Genomic DNA, 10,308 nt, shown 5'->3' with positions numbered 1-10,308 from the left:
TACTACACATATATGGTTCTTTAATATGTTTGCATTGGCTTTTTTCCCCCTAACATTACTTTTACTTTTATACTTTAAGTAGTTTTGAAACCAGTACTTTTATACTTTTACTTGAGTAAAAAACTTGAGTTGATACTTCAACTTCTACAGGAGTATTTTTAAATCTATCTATCTATCTATCTATCTATCTATCTATCTATCTATCTATCTATCTATCTATCTATCTATCTATCTATCTATCTATCTATCTATCTATCTATCTATCTATCTATCTATCTATCTATCTATCTATCTATCTATCTATCTATCTATCTATCTATCTATCTATAAAATGCATAATCCAGTAAGTTAGTTAGTTTGGTGAATGTTTTGCTTGTTCTGCTTTATTTTGTGGAAAATGTATTTGTTGCACCATGTTACGGTCCAGTCCCATAATATCCATTGGGGTTCAGGAGGAGTGGACTTTAACTATACTATTGCAGCGTGTTCTTTCCTCTTTTTGAGCTATTGATTTGTTCAGAAATGGGATTTGACACATAAACATATTGACACGCAGATGAACTCATGGTCAACTCAATGAATTCAATGTGCTATGGTCTTGTTGCCAGAAAAAAAATAAAAGTAATCACTAAACTCATTTGAATAATCTTTATGCATCTTTATATATGTGATCCAAGTTGTCTGGATCAAAATTGCCTTAATCAGGTCATTATTCATACCTCTCCTCCCTGGCGGTACTTTCACACATCTGAATACTCCAGACAAGCAAAGCGTCAAAACTTCAGTTTTTAAAGAGGTGGTCATCAAGTGCATTTGATGAAATGCACCCTGCTTCTACTGACACGTATTTACTGCAAAACCTGTAAGATTATTATTTAATAATTTTTTTCACGTACCATTTATACCTTTTAGTTTAGTTTACTTTAGTTTAGGGCTGTGCGATGAATCGATTTTAAACCTAAATCGGATTTATTAATCACAATCGATGTTAAAAAAAGGAAAATCGGAAAATCGATTTTCCTTTTTTGCAGCTGGCTGCATGCGTCTAGTCATCTTTGTTTGGTCAAGAAAATTGTAAATGTTGTCACTTTACTAAACTCAAGGAGGATTTACAGTATCTTTCAATTGCACTTCATTTCCAATAGGGAAATTTGTTTGCTATTTTTCTTTAAAAATAAAGATAAAATATTTGAAACAATTTATTCAATTGTCTTTTGTAGTTTTACCAAAAAAATCGAAATCGAAATCAAAATCAAAAATCGGGTTTTCAGAGAAAAAAATTGGGGATTTTATTTTTGTCCAAAATCGCCCAGCCCTACTTTAGTTATTTGTGGAAAATAAATATTGATATTTGTAATTTTTTCATCAAAGGTTGTATGCAGGCTACTTTATTTTCAGATATAATAAGAACTTTTTATATCCTACAACCATAGAATTTAAAATATCGGCCCTTTCAGTTTTTACTAACTGTATTTTCCACACAGGGTTTAAGTGGATGTTTAGTTTGCATTGAAGTTAGAACTGACAAAACATTTGACATTATAAAGTTCTTAATTTTTTTATCGAGACTTTTATTTTGGAGATCTGAATCCCATATTTATTTTGCGAGAACGCTTCCGTTCCCTGGTTGCTTGACAAACCGGTTCATACCGGTCTGCTCCGCACCCGTGGCTTATCAAGAAATGCTGCATTCGTTATCTCTCGGAAGCAGTAAAACTACAGGCTAAAAAAAACAAGCAAACAAAAACACTTTCACAACGTCTGTGCTTTAAAGCCGAAAATGATGAGCAAGGGAAACATTAAGACTCTTTCTCCGCGAAGTTTTAAAATCAACCGTCACAAGCACCTACCCACCCTTTGCAAGTTTATTAGTAGCCTAATTCAACGTACGTTTCTGAAGTTAAACAAAGAATAAAAATGAAGGTTACAAGATCATTTTTGTCTTCAAACTGACCCTACAGTTGAAAGAAATTTAATAAAATACACGGCATTATTTGTCCTTAGGCAAACGGTGTAGGAATGTACGAGGTGTTCCTGAAGCGCCCTGTGCATGATTTCTGGTCTTTATGTATCCAAACGCCACATTGGCATATTTTGTAGGTGAAACTGTGTGTTTGTCTCTCATAGCAAAGTGAAAATATTGCTGAGTCGCTGTTAAATCTCCACTACACTGCACGTTTCGGTTGAACGTGAGAGCTGTGTGGATGTACAGGGCGTGTCTGGGCAGGTTCATGACAGTGAATAGGAGGAAGTGTGGACGCTGCTGTCACGTGGCCGCCACAGCCTTGACTGTTGACCATGAACACAGCTGTTCATGTTAAAACCAGCAAAGCAGAGTAACCAAATAAAAACGGTGTTATTTTTTATTTATTCAGTGATATTCATAGAATAGAATAGAATAGAATAGAATACTTTATTTATCTCCCAGAGGAGAAATTCAGTCGTGCAGCAGCCAAAACACACACACACTTTATACAAAAAATTTAAAATAGAAATAACCAATAAGTAGTTAAATAATAAAAAGAGCAATATAAAAAGTAGAAAAAGAGTATGTACAAGAGAGAAAAAAATAGTAAACACCAAAAAAAATGGATATTTACAAAAAATTTACAAATATTTTCAAAAATACTTGAGGTATTTGAGGTATTTACTTGTTATTGCACTTATAAAGAGACAGGTTTATTGCACATGGGTGGCTACAGTTGGTTATTATAGAGTCTGATGGCTGTGGGGATGAAGGACCTGCGGTAGCGTTCCTTCTTCCTCCTTTTTCATGTTCTCTCTAAAAAATCAAAGGCCAGTCTGCTATGCTGTTAAGTTGTTTAACACAACCCAAAACCTATAAAGAGACTTCTGTCCTTTACAAATTGGTCAAGACTGACCTGTGTATTGTATTTTAGATTTAGAAATAGAATAGAAATAGAAAACCTTTATTATCATTGTACAGGTACAGTGAAATTAGGCAGCAGCTCCGTCAAAGTGCACACATGCAAAGACTATGTAAACAAGGAAACATATACATATATATATATATATATATATGTATATATATACAGTATATTCACAATTTTTTATAGTATATATATATATATATATATATATATATATATATATATATATATATATATATATATACTATAAAAAAGAGTGAATGGGAGTATAATGTACATGAATGGGTGGGGGGATATTGCACTTAAATGGATGGAAGAATAATATTGCCCTTGAAAGGATTGGAGAGTATTGCACATAGTAGGGAATATTGGGACATTGTGGATAGAAGGTAGAAAATATTGCACAGTATGAGGTAGCTTATTGGTTGAGAAAGTTCACAGCTTTGGGGAAGAAGCTGTCCCTGAATCTTTTTTTACGGGTTCGTAGGGACCTGAAGCGCCTCCCAGAGGGCAACAGGTCAAAAAAGTGTAAACCGGGGTGGGTGTTGTCCTTTAAAATGTTCCTTGCCCTGTGGAGGCAGCGGGAGCTGTAGATGTCAGACAGGGAGGGCAGAGAGGGCATTTAATGCCACTCCACTTGTATTATATTAGTCTACACAGCGATAGGAAGTGCACCCTTATGTCCGTGGATTATTCATTTCCATCCATAATAATGTGTTGTGGTTAAATACAGACATAACGGGGTTTTGACAGTTTCTAGACTAGTCTCATGTTTAAGAGATGCAGGGGAAAACTTTGAGTCCTGGATATTGCTTCAACCAGCTCAAATCAGAGATTAGTCTACAGCTCCCTCCAGTGTTAAGACGTTAATATTACAACATGAAATGAAAACAAAAAAAACAAAACGCTGGAGTTCAAATATAAGCGTTTCTTTCACTTACCCTTAAATGTGTTTTCAGGATTTAAGTTTCTTTACATGTGCAATCCCTATCTGGGACATGTCATATTCATATTAACATTGTGTGTGTGTGTGTGTGTGTGTGTGTGTGTGTGTGTGTGTGTGTGTGTGTGTGTGTGTGTGTGTGTGTGTGTGTGTATGAGACTTTTCTTTTTGATGAGCTGTTTCTTAAATTGATAAGAATCAAAACCTCCAACCCAGCACTATCACTTGGTATTAGTTAGCATTAGTAAAAAAAAAAGAAGTGAGCTTATAAGATCTGTAATTTTATGACACACAGACCCATAAAAGGATTGCACGCCCCACATAGGAAAGGTATAGACTAGAGTCAAGTCAAGGGGCTGACTCATTACCTTTCTGCTTTGCACAAATTCGTGAAAACATAGTTTATAAGGGAGCTTTTACAGTGTAAGCTGGTGGTATATTGACCAAAACATGTCACCGAAATGTCATAACACCAGGGGAAATTGTGTCAACTTTTGCAAGCAGCGATGAGGTTGCTGCAGGGCTTTTGTTGTTTGAGAATGATCACTCCGAGTTACAATTAGAGACAATATTTGATACAATTGTGTTAACCACCAAAAGTTTGGAGTCCACTTGCAGTCAGTGTATCCCAGAGTTGGGTCTCTGCAAAAGTGAATCTGAGTAATTTGAGAGGGAAGGAGGTTTGTTAGAACTGAAAAGTGAAGGGCAGAAAAATATCATGATGAGTGAAGAGAGACTGCAGTATAATTAATATTTCATTCAGTTTCTCAGCATTCTGCAGTGCTCTCTTTACAAATCTCTTTTCAACAGTTGTAACATGCTTCGGTCCTTTATTCATATTTTCCTTCTGCAGATGGTTCTCTGACATATGCTTATTGTAAAGAAAAAAGTTGTGGGGGCTGAACAAAAATTATATTTGCTGCTATATTGCTGAAAATAACAGACCCACACTAATAACAGACCCACATTATCAGAGATGTTGAAAACATAAAAACAGAGCTTTACTGACATCAAGCAAAACTAAAAAGTCCAGAACTGAGCAACTGTCACACACAAGGATCCACAAGTGGTTAGGCCCACACCCACAAGACCTGCACATCATTCACCCCTCCCCGCTTCGGCTCACCTCTTATGTCTCAGTCCCTCCAATCAGAGACAAAGAAGAGAGGGGTCGAGCTGACAGGCTTTAAACTAAATTAAACATCCTTGGTGTGTAGAGCACTCATTCTGATGCAGCTGAAATATCTAAGTGTTTACTGCAGAGTAAGCTTCAAATCCCTATTTCGTCCAGAAAGATTGAATGTGTTTCTGTTAATGTATATGTTTATTTCTAATTTGAATGTACATAATTAATTTTTTTAGAACTTTTTTTAGAGACTGAAGACACCAAAAGACTTCGTCCTTGTCTCTAATAAGAGGATGCTTGATGATCCTAGATGATATGAGGGATGGATCTGCCTTGCTTACACTTGTGGTTTCACCCTAGTGGGAGTTGATTGGTTAAGGATGGAAGCTCAAAGCTTAATTTCCAGCAGTAATTTATTCATTTTAATTTCTCCCAAGATAAAACTGTTAAATACACACGTATACACACACCATCCAAGCTCCTCTATTCAGCCACATGAAGACTTCTCACCCACCTGTTGAGCAGGTGGGTGAGAGGAGAATGTTGCAGAAACTACGATCAGAAACCCGATTGAACTGCTGCATGTAAACGTACTGAGTACTGACATCTATAATAGACAACTCTTCCCACCCCCTGCATGTGACAGTGAGCGCCCTGATAAGCTCCCGCAGTGGCAGAATGAAACACCCCCAGTGCAAAACACAGCGTTTCTGGAAGTCTTTTATCCCAATGGCAGCCAGACTTTTTAACAGTTCCATGTAGTTTTTACTGTTGTTGTTGTTGTTGCTGTTGCTGTCATCATCTAGTGACAGTCGCATGACATTACTGCAAAAAAAAAAGCACTTTAAACCACTGCACTTTTACTGTTTTTATATCTTTTTTTAGTGAGACTTTTTTTCCAGCAAGCAGAGTGTAGTCTTTTTATGTTTTTTATGTAATTTATTTATTATTCGTCTGTCCTGTTTTTTTCTGTTCTGTGTCGTGCGGCTGTGACAAACAAATTTCCCCTCGGGGATGAGTAAAAGTCTACCTTATAAAAAAAGTCTACCTACCAAACCCTATGGTCTCACATTCATTACAATCTGGTGACAGGTGAGGAAACACAGACACCAAATGGACTGTAGTGTAACCAGTACTCGAGTTGTAAAAAGAAATCAGGGGGGATGGTGGATTTTATCATATGGGGACAGATAATTTGTGCTGATTACAAATAATATAATATATTACAAATAATAGCAGTGACCAAAACACCTGCAGAAATACTGCAGGAATGACATAGCAGCAGTTAAATGCAGCCTTCTGTAAGCTTTAAAAATCCACTGGGCTTACATCAAATACATCAAAACACAACAATAAAAAACAGTTTTCTGAACTTATCAATATGACTCTGTCCTTCACAGGATAAGTAAAATGGATCACTGCAAAAATTCAAAATCTTAACAAGAATATTTGCCTTATTTCTAGTTAAAATGTCTCATTTTAGTAAAAAAAAATCTCATTACATCTAAAACAAGACTCATCACTGGAAAAAACAACAATTTTCACCTGTTTCAAGTAGATTTTCACTTGAAATAAGTAGAAAAATCTGCCAGTGGAACACGATTTTTTTGCTTGTAATAAGAAGATAAATCTTGTCCCACTGGCAGATTTTCCTACTTATTTCAAGTGAAAATTTACTTGAAACAGGTGAGAATTGTAACATTTTTCTGGTGTTATTTTTCTGGTGATGACTCTAAATGTTGAAATAGCAGTAAAACCACATTCTTTGATGAAATCACATAAGGGATGGAAAGGGGGATGGCAGTTTTACAGGGGGAATGATTTTGACCATTTTTATTTCAGGGGGGGATGCCATCCCCCCTCATCCCCCCTCAACTCCAGTACTGAGTGTAACACTTGAACACCTACAGGTGTTGCGGTTGGAGGACCTCGACACGGAGATCACAGGTATCAGGTGGTAAAAAGCACAAGCATGGATTCACTCTTCCTCAATATCTGCAAAACATGGTTTATTACAGTTAAAACTCACATCGTCATATAGATTAGACCTCTCTGAGATGTTCCTCACAGATGAGTGCTTCCTTTGATTACTGTGGATAAATACCCACCACACTGCCACACACATGTTGGAGCTGTCCAAACCTCCCCAGTTCTGGCATTGTTTGAGTTGAAGGCAGTTGTGACAGAAATGTCAAATAACCAAATAATATCTTATGCTTTGTGGTATTGTTGGGTCAAAAATCATGTATTCAAATTTGAAATAAAAACTCCCACGAAAATTCCAGAAATTCCGGCACTAAAAACTTCTGAGATAATTAAAAAAATTAAAAAGAAAATAAAAGAGGAAGAGGCATGATTATGGGAATGAGTATTGGGCTTTGTCCTCCGTTTTAAGAGATGAATTAAAAGAATAAATTGAAGCTTTGCAGCACATGAGCCAATCAGTTGAGTCTGCAGCCCCCTCTAGTGTTAATTTGAAACATTAGACCAAGCTTGGTAATAAAGGAGCTTCTCTATATTTAAGCACTTTGACATCAGTCTCACAGAAAACATAAGTCATGGACTGAGTGTTTCTGATGCATGGAGGACTGCAGCTCAGATTCCTGTTGTGAAGCAGACTCTGCACAACGCTAACGAGTACAATGAATGTTTTCATGATTAGATGAGCTGTTCCTTGAAGTCAGACGTCTTTATCTCTGGCTTGGCTTTGTTAATGAACCCTAATGAGACTCGACTGTGATGAGGTTGCTGCGTGCCTTTGGTGGATTGAGAATTACCAATATGAGCAGCAAAAAAACCCCAAACCAATATCTGTAAATCATGAAACGCTTGAAATCAGTGTGTAGTCAGAGGTTATACCAGAGTTGGGTTTCTGTGACAGTGGATCAGTGCCAAAGGGGTAGTTTCAAGGAAAGAGGGAGGGAGGTTTATTAGGACACAATAAAGGAGTGAATGAAGCAGAGAGAAAATGATGAGTAAAGAGTATTTCAGCCAGATGCTCGGCGCTCTGCACTGCTCCCATTACAACCCCCCCTTCATAACGCTGTAGCCAAAGTTGTGTAACACTGAACCAAACATTACATTTGGTGCTATAGATTGTTGTGGAAGGCAAAAAAGCAGACCTCAACTCAAACAAAGCCTTAATTCCAACATAGTTGAGTTTATTTAGCACATACAATAAAAAATAACATCACAAAAATAAGTGCAGTTAAAAGAAACTGTGCAGGGAGGCTTATGAGGAGCCCCCACCTAATAACATTTAACAATAAAGTTATGAGGATACAAAATCATAAAATAAAAATAAATAATACATCATAAAAATTGCATGCAGAATATGAATGAAAATAAAAAATTACTGTAGACCTATGATCATATGATCATGAAAATATGATTATTATGCTGAACAAATGGCAACACAGAATATGAAGTACAAAAGAAACATTAACAGTGGGAAAAGCAAGAGCTTTCTTGATTACATTGTTGAATTAAATGCTCTCTTGAGCGACTTTTGAAAATGGATAGGGACCTACAATTGTTTGAAATATGGTATCAACTATTCCAGACTTTGACACCTCTAAACCTAAACAAAAATTGGCTTCTAGATTCCAGACATTTAGGCGGATGTAGGGCGAGGGCCTGCCGAGTTGAGTAGGAATGAAATTGAGAGTTTGTAGCGAAGTATGACCTAAAGTATTGGAGTGCTGAATAAATGTAGACACATCTTGAACCAAACAACACTATACAATCTGTACTGTGCACTCATATCACCATATCTGATCTATTGTGTTGAAATCTGGGGTAATACTTACAAGAGCACCTTACAAAGGATATGCACATTGCAAAAAAGAGCAGTAAGGATAATAAATCATGCTGGGTAGCTCGATCACACCAATCCTCTATTTCTTAAATTACAGACTTTGAAATTTATGGACTTAGTGAAAATTAGAACAGCAATAATAATGTTCAAAGCAAGAAATAATACACTGCCTGAAAACATTCAAAAAATGTTTCAAGCTAAAGGACAATATAGTCTAAGAGGAAAATTACATTTTAAACTACCATGTGTACGCACTACTCTTAAAACCATGTGCATATCAGTTTGTGGGGTAACTTTGTGGAATGGTCTTGATGATAAAATCAAACATAGTACTAACTCTATACAGTTTAAAAACACATACAAGAAAGCAATTCTTGACAAGTATAATAATGGGGACCTCTAAGGAAAGTAATTCACATTACATATGTATTTCTTTGATTATTATTTTGTTTTATTGTGAATGGATTATATATGATACAAATATAACTGCCAGCATTCAAGGCTGTTTGTGGATCAGTGTAGAGGTGACGGGGAGATGGACTTTGGAATTTAGGATATTGAGGAGACCGGTTCAATTATGATTATAATTACTGATATTGCTTATTGGTTGTTTGTGTTGTATTTATTTATTTTTTGTTATTTTGTTTTTTCCTTTCTTTTCTTTTCTTCTTTTTCTTTTCTTTTAATTTTATTTAATTTTTATAGTTTATATATGATATTGTGAGGAAGGGACAGGACTAAATAAGCGTTCTGCTTCCTCCTGTTCCCTCTCGAACACATTGTTTTGCTGTGTGTTTTATTTTTGAATGAGACTGTTAAATTGTTTTGCTTTTATTTTAATTTTTTTTTTATTCTGATGCTTTTAATTTGATTGGGTTTTGTTGTGTTCGAGACAAAGCCAATAAATAAAAAAAAAATAAAAAAATAAATAAAAAAAAGTGCTCAGGAACATTTCCTTCTGAGGAAAATATCTTGTAATGAAAAAATGCATATTTGGTAACTGTTGATGTCATAAATAGTAAGGATCTGTAGATTTTTTAATAAGGGAGCAGCAGTAGCATCCCAGACAGATCGAGATGCAAGTCTTACAAAACGATTCTGGAGAATTAAGATTTTATGGAGAGTAGTTGTAAATGTACTCCCCCAAACAATATTGCAATATGAAAGGTGAGGATAGATTAGACTGTAATAAAGAGTACGTAAACACTGCTTAATTACAACATAAATCACATTTTTGTCTTCTCAATACCAAATTCCGTTGTAATATGTAACTATTGAGGTTATAAAGATCAATGTTTGTTATGCAGTATAAAAGACGTTCAAGTATAAACTAATGAACAATTATTAATATATTTTTTTAGAGCTATCCAAAATCAAATCTCTGACGATTAAAGAAGGGGGAACACAAACACAGTGTATTAAAGGCAAATTAAAAAACATAAAAGATCTAGCTTTGTTTGCAGACAGCTGAAACTGGATAACAGGAAGCTGAGAATGGCAGCAGTCAAACACAATGATGGCTAGAAACCTT

Source organism: Cololabis saira, chromosome 18, assembly GCF_033807715.1.
Source record: "Cololabis saira isolate AMF1-May2022 chromosome 18, fColSai1.1, whole genome shotgun sequence".
In the NCBI taxonomy this organism is placed as follows: Eukaryota; Metazoa; Chordata; class Actinopteri; order Beloniformes; family Belonidae; genus Cololabis; species Cololabis saira.
This window is presented reverse-complemented; position numbering follows the sequence as displayed.